We start from the raw sequence: 7,298 nt of genomic DNA on the forward strand, positions 1-7,298 counted from the left end.
AGTTCCCGGGTCCCTGGCAGGGGGTCGGGGGTAGCAAAGGGACTGCCCTGGGGTCCACTCCGACCCCGCGCTCCTAACGCGCTCCCCACCCCTGGGGCCCTCGGCGGCTGCCCGCCCGCACTCACCCCGCGGCTAAGAGTGTGGGCACTGTGCGCTCTGCCCTCGCTCTTCCGGCGCCTCTTTACTCCCCGCATGGCACCTTCCCTGGCCCCGAGGGTGCCTCGTGTCTTGGGGGAAGGGGGGGTTGGTGAAGCGGGGTGGAGTGAGCTTGAGGGAGGAGGCGAAGAAATTACCATGTCAATTGCCAGGGGATGCAAGTTGCTGCCTGTGCCTTGTTTCTGTTACTTTAACTACCTGGATGTGCTGCTTTTCTTGTTACAACCGCAGTAATATTCAAAGGCATGAATATAAGATTTTCAAGCTAATTGGTTGTAAGGTTGTTGAGATTTTTTAATTTAACGATGACAAAAGACAACTGATTCACTCTTTTAAAAAAGTTACTTTACATATGTGTATAACATATTTAAAGCAATATTTCCAATTTTAAAAATAGCAAAATGAAAATATAAATAAGAGAACAGCTGTGTTTTACAGAAACAGACCCAGTGTGTATATGTGATTTAAAACCACTGTAATTATATTAATTGGTTCATTTTAAAGTGTATTTTAGGTATTTCTTAAATCGGGCTCAGAATTTAGGGGTTAGGAACCCCTGAGTTTTAATTTGGCTTTTTGTCATTATCAATTTCATGGAAATTACTAAATGGGGTTGGTTAGAAAAGTGGTTCCTTTTTCTTCCAGGCTGGCAGCATTTTTAGATCTGGCAAAGGACAGATTTTTTTTTTTAAGCCAAGAAGTAATAAAATTTTCATTCATTTTCTGGTGATGGAATATCTAGTCAGGTAGCTTTCCTTTAGTATTTCTCTCTTTGAGACAAGCTTCCTTTTTGTGTCTTTTTGCATTTGTTTTCTTCCAAAATTTCTCGTAAGTATAAACAAAGTTATAGACGCCATGGTTTATCCTTATCAAAATCAACCCCAGGCTCATGATACTAAATTTCACACTGATTAACCCTGGTTTTCAACTTTGCTTTTAGTCATTTAACCTAACTCTTGAGACCCAAAAGTTTTTACAGTTTCATCCTTATGAGAACTAAATGTACACTTTTTAGTTAACATTTTGAACCAAAATAAAATGAATTAAACTGTCTGAAGAAAACTGCATTCGTACAGTATGTGTTGTTGTGTAAATGAGGACAATGTGGATGACAAACAGATCTGCAGACTCTGAAGCAAAGAAAATAGTCTTTAGAAAAACTGATCATCCCCTTTTCAAGGGAAGGATGATAAATGCCAGTAATTATGCAAAGAATGACTCCTGCCTCTCTTCTCTTTGCTTTGATTTTGTGGCTAGGACTGCATCTATATCTTTTGATCGTCATAGTGAAAATAAAGTAATTCAACATTCCGATGACTTTGCTTAGTAAATTAGCAATTTGAAAATGCTTTAATCACCTAATTAATCCAAGTAAATGCCTTCGATAAATCCGCTTTTACTATTACATTTTTTGTGCCTCCAGAGAAACACTTGTATAAAATACAAACAGCTAAGGCAAGCTCAAAAACGATTGCTAGCCAAATTCTTTGGGTATATGTGTTGTAACAGAGTTGATATTAAGTGACCTTTGAGTCTTAAATTATATATCAGATACCGGTTATGAATTGCTCATTGGCTTCTTCTTTAATGAGTTCCTGTATGTTTGCTTTGCCCTGTTCATTCTCCAGAAGCATATTTCATTTCTTTCTGCCTTATTGAATGTACCTTTGCCTAAATTATTTTCATTTTAACTCTTAACAAAGAATAAGACCTTAATCCATAGCTCACTTGACAATCATCTTTGCCCTTTAAGTTGAGTCTTATTTGAGGTCTTTGGTAAGAATCTAGCATGATTAAACATCTAAAATTGGACAGAGTACTTCATCAGGCATGCTTCTAAGATAACGATCAGGTTTCTCAAAACCAGAAGGAGGGTGTGTGCCATTTGAATTTTAAAAAAAAGAAAAAGAAAGAAACAAAATCAGCAAATCCATTTTGTTGAGGTCAAAACTAAGCCAAAAGAATTACAACTGAAAGCCTTCGTAAGACCAAATTGTGCTACAAAATATGTAAAAATAAAATTCAAATAATGTATCTGTATAATGCATTTGTCACCACTACAAATCCTTTGCTGCTACTAACCAAACATCATCACGTTTTATCTTACCCTATTTGTTCCTGTGCTATTGAGAATTTTTCACTGATATTTAAATAAGAGAGTGCCCTGGAGTTTCCCACTATCCCCAAGGAATTGTGTCACCCTCCATTTGGTTTTGAAAGTTCTGTTGAAATGTCTGTGACACTGATATGCAGATCTGAATATCCCATGTAGACACATGGAAAGGGAACACCAATGACTAGTTCACATTCAAGACAGTGGGATTGAAACAAAACATGAGTTTTTGTTTTTAACAGTTTAATTCTATCAGCATCTCCCATTCTGATCCTTACTCCATCAAAACATTTTATGGGTTAGCTTTCCCATCTTGAGAAATTTTTTCTTGATAATTATTTTGATATTTTTTGTCCTTTGAGCCTGAACATAATGCATAGCCTTCTCTCTTTCCTATGATAACTGAGCATTGACTTACGGGAGGAGGGGAGATGATGGGACAGCTCTATTGCCAATTTCCTCTTCTGGCTCTAAGAAAAGCATGAACTAAGTTTCTTTACTTTGGTTGATTGGGATTAGTGAGCAACATCATTGATTCAAATTTGCAGAATGTCAGTTACTTTAATTGGTCTCCTTGTGTTAGGGAAATATGTCACCAGTCATCTCACAAGACAATGAGGATAGAGACAATACCACCCATGTAATGCTCAGATTGAAGTGTTGATGATCTAAACTAAGTTACTTAAAAATGTATGTGTGTGTGTGTGTGTGTGTGTGTGTGTATGTATGTATAATTCAAAGCTAAATATAAACCTGAATACTTGTTATAGATCCTTCAGTTACAGAACCTTTGGTAAACTCTCTCTTATGGTTTTTGGGTGTGTGATAAACTGAAGACTGCTTCACTACTGTACTCACGGAAAAGTATGTTTTTCTAATTCAGATTTTTCATAAATTTCCAGCATCAACTATTTAACCATATTAATTCTTGGAAAGAAAGAAAGAGGTTGAGAAAGAGAGAGAGAGAGAAAGGGAGAGAGAGAGGAGAAGGAAGGAGGAATGAAGAAAGAAAGAAAAAAGAAAAGAGAGAGTAAAGACTGTAGTAGGGTGAATACATGTATGACTGGTTAACACAACTGATAAGCACATCAGGTTAGTAAGATAATTGTTTTATCCCCCAGTGGACCATTTGCCTTGTTCTGTTTCATGGTTGTCAATCAAAGTCCCATTCCTAGACATGGACAACTGTAGTGTTGATCACCAGGTGTTATGGTTGAAATTGTGTCCCTCAGAAAGATGTGTTGAAGTCCTACCTCCATGGTACCTGTGAATGTGGCCTTATTTGGAAACAGAGTCATTGCAGATATAATTAAGATGTAAGTTAAGAGGAAGTCATACTGGAGTAGAGTGGGCCCTTAATCCAATCTGACTGGTATGTTTACAAGAAGAGGACATACACACATACAGAAAGAAAGTTGGAACTTCACAAGTTCCATGTGAAGATGGAAGCAGAGATTGGAGTTACAATGTTACAAACCAAGGAACACCCGGGACTACCAGAAGCTAAAGGAGACAAGAGTTTTCCCCGAGAAGCTTTAGAGGGAGCATGGCCCTGTCAACCCTTTGATTTTGAACTTCTATCCTCTAAAACTGAGAAACAATAGATTTCTGTTGTTTTCAGCCACCTTGTTTGTGGTACTTTGTAGTCCTGAAAACCAATACACCAGGAAATCCTCACCGACTCCTAGTGATGCCAGCCCATCATCTTCTGTGCCCAGCACAAGAGGAAATGATCAATTGTAGAGTGTTTAAGAAAAATAGGCATGGCCGGGCATGGTGGCTTATGCTTGTAATCCCAGCAATTTGGGAGGCGGAGGTGAGAGGACTGCTTGAACCCAGAAGTTGGAAACAACCCTGGGCAACTTGGCAAGAACTCCACACACACACACAAAAAAAATAGCCAGGTGTGGTGGCACATGCCTGTAGTCACAACTTGCGGGAGGCCGAGGCAGGAGAATTGTTTTAAGGCTGTGGTGAGCCGTGATCATCATGCCACTGCATTCCAGCCTGGGTGGTCAAGGCTGTGGTGAGCTGTGATCATCATGCCACTGCATTCCAGCCTGGGTGACAGAGGGAGACTCTGACTCAAATAAATAAATAAATAAAAGAACAATAGGCAGGCTTGGTGCAGTGGCTCACGCCTGTATTCCCAGCACTTTGGAAGGCCGAGGCAGGAGAATTGTTTGAGCCCATGAGTTTGACCCTAGCCTGGGCAACATAGAACTCGTCTCTACAAAAACTTAGTCGGGCATGGTGGTACATGCCTGTAGTCCCAACTACTCAGGAGGATGAGGTGAAAGGATCACTTGAGCCCAGAAAGTTGGGGCTGTGGAGACCTGGGATTGAACCACTGTACTCCACCCTGTCACAGAAAAAGAAAAGAGAAAGAAAATAATAGGCAGAGTCATTTCTGTACATGAGGGACAAGCATAGGTTAGAATCATCCAGAAATTGGAAAGAATCTTGAGACTTCACCTAATCTAATGAATGGTTCCTCCAAAATGAGACTCTGCTACAATTTAGAATCACAGAGTTACAGAATCTTCACATGTTCAAAGAATCTTGAAGATTTTTCTCTTCTTTTGAGATTATGTGATACCTAGGTGGTATGACCTTAAAATGTTCAAGATGGGGTCCTCTGAACACATTGTGCTCTCCAATACTCAAATATGCCCCATTGAGTCCATTTCACCTCTAGTTGTAATTGCTTCCTCCTGTTAAGTGTTGAAAGCTTTTGGTCTTCAATAGTCTCAAATTAAAATATAAATAAGCCTGGAAGACTTTCCAGCCTGAACTTACACTAGTTCTCAACTTGAACGCTTATCAGTTCATGGTTATATGTCTCTATTGCCCAGTAGAATGCTGCATTCATAAAGTATTTCCATAAGTGTCTGCCAAGTTAACTGAGAAGCAGAGATTAGTAGAAACTAGATGAAGAATTGGGAAGGGTAGCGTCTTAGTCGATTCATGTTGCTATTAACAAAATACCTGCCGGGCTCGGTGGCTCAGCCTGTAATCCCGCGCCTTGGGAGACTGAGGTGAATGGATTGTCTGAGCCCACGGGTTCGAGACCCGCCTGGGCAACTTGGTGAGACCTCATCTCTACAATAAATCAAAAAAATTAGCCGGGTATGGTAGCACGCGCCTGTAATTCCAGCTACTTGGAAGGCTGAGGCGGAAGGATCGCCGGAGCCCAGCAGGCTGAGGCTGTGGTGGCCGGGAGTGGCCACTGCACTCCAAGTCTGGGTGACAGAGTGAGACTCCAACTCAAAAAAAAAAAAAAAACAAACAAACCTGAGACTGGGTAATTTCTAAGAAAAGAAATTTATTTATCATAGTTCTGAAGGCTGCAAACTCCAAGATCAAGGTGCTGACAAATTCAGTGTCTGGTGAGGGCCTGTTCACCATACAGGGCCTTCTTGCCGTTTCCTCATAAGGCAGAAGGTAGAAGGACAAAAGAACCTAGATAGTTCCCTCCAGCCATTTCAAAAGGTGTTAATCCATCCATGAGGACAGAGCCCTCATGTCCTAGTCACCCCCTAAAAGCCACACTTCTTAACATTGTTGCACTGGGAATTATGGTCCAACATGAATGTTAGAGGGCATAAACATTCAAACCATAGCAGGTGGATAGAGAGGAGAGACCAAAAAAAGGAAGAAAAGGAGAGCCCAAGACAAACTTAGTCTCAGAGCTTTATGTAGGAGAAGTCTACATAAAGTAGAAGTCCTATCTGACTCTGTAACATGAGACTGTAACATTGGAATGAAAGGTTACCTGGGAACTTTATTCTCTTTATTCCTCCCAGTTCCATAAGCATTTGTGGTTTTAAGGGGTGGTGCAGGAGGCAGGAAGGGGGCTTTCATCCTCTCTAATAAACTCCACTACCTCTTGCTTCCTCTCCAAACATCCTCCTAAAATATATAAGCTGAGCCGGGCTCGGTGGCTCAGCCTGTAATCCCGCGCTTTGAGAGGCTGAGGTGAGTGGATTGCCTGAGCCCGTGCGTTCAAGACCCGCCTGGGCAACTTGGCGAGAACTCATCTCTACAATAAATCAAAAAATCAGCCGGGCGTGGTAGCGCGCACCTGTAATTCCGGCTACTTGGAAAGCTGAGGCGGAAGGATCGTCGGAGCCCAGCAGGTCGAGGCTGCGGTGGCCGGGAGCAGCCACTGCACTCCAGTCCGGGTGACAGAGTGAGACTCCAACGGAGAAAAAAAAAAAAAAAAAATATATATATATATATATATATATATATATAAGCTGGATAAATGTAATGGATTTGATACACAAATGCAACTTTGAGCAAGCTTTAACCAGCATGACTCCTTGTGCCAGCTCCCACCTTCAAATTCCAATCAGATATAGCCCCTCTGCCCTTCCTTAATAGAAATGCTGGAGCTACCATTGCTAATGAGGAACCCATTTTGAAATGTATGCCTGGAACAAACCCCAATATAAACCCACAAGCAATATGAGAAATTTGTCCCCTTTGTATATTATCCGTAAAAGATAACAACATACTTTTAAAAGAAGACTGCACTACTTGAAGATGAATAGAGTGGTTCTTCAGTCAGAAGTGCCAGGAGAAATAAATAGGAAAATGTCAATTCTCTAAAGAAAGGAAAGCTGAAGTAATTCTCTGTGTGTCTGTTGTTGTAGCTTGATACTTAGACTCTAAAAACTTTTGAAAATATTTGAAGCAGTCAGGAGCTGTTTGGGACTTCACTGTATTTATTCTTTCATGAAAATGTGCATAAGTATTCCAGCTATTGCCCACAAATTGAATCAAAGTGTTCCAATAAAATGAAAATAATTTTATATTGGATTTCCTAAAAAATTGGGCCCATGAAGAAATTCTTAACATTGAAGAAAAGTCAACAGTTCAAAATGTTAGTGGTTTGTTATGATATCCTTAGTAAAGGGTCACTCCTCTTTACAGTGCACATAAACTCCATACACCATGGTATAAATAGGGTAACTGACTACATCACTGGAGATGCTGCCTGGCAGTTGAGTCCCAGGGCATCAAA

Source organism: Carlito syrichta, unplaced genomic scaffold (genome assembly GCF_000164805.1).
Source record: "Carlito syrichta isolate Samal-C Ts95f unplaced genomic scaffold, Tarsius_syrichta-2.0.1 Scaffold314813, whole genome shotgun sequence".
Lineage (NCBI taxonomy): Eukaryota > Metazoa > Chordata > Mammalia > Primates > Tarsiidae > Carlito > Carlito syrichta.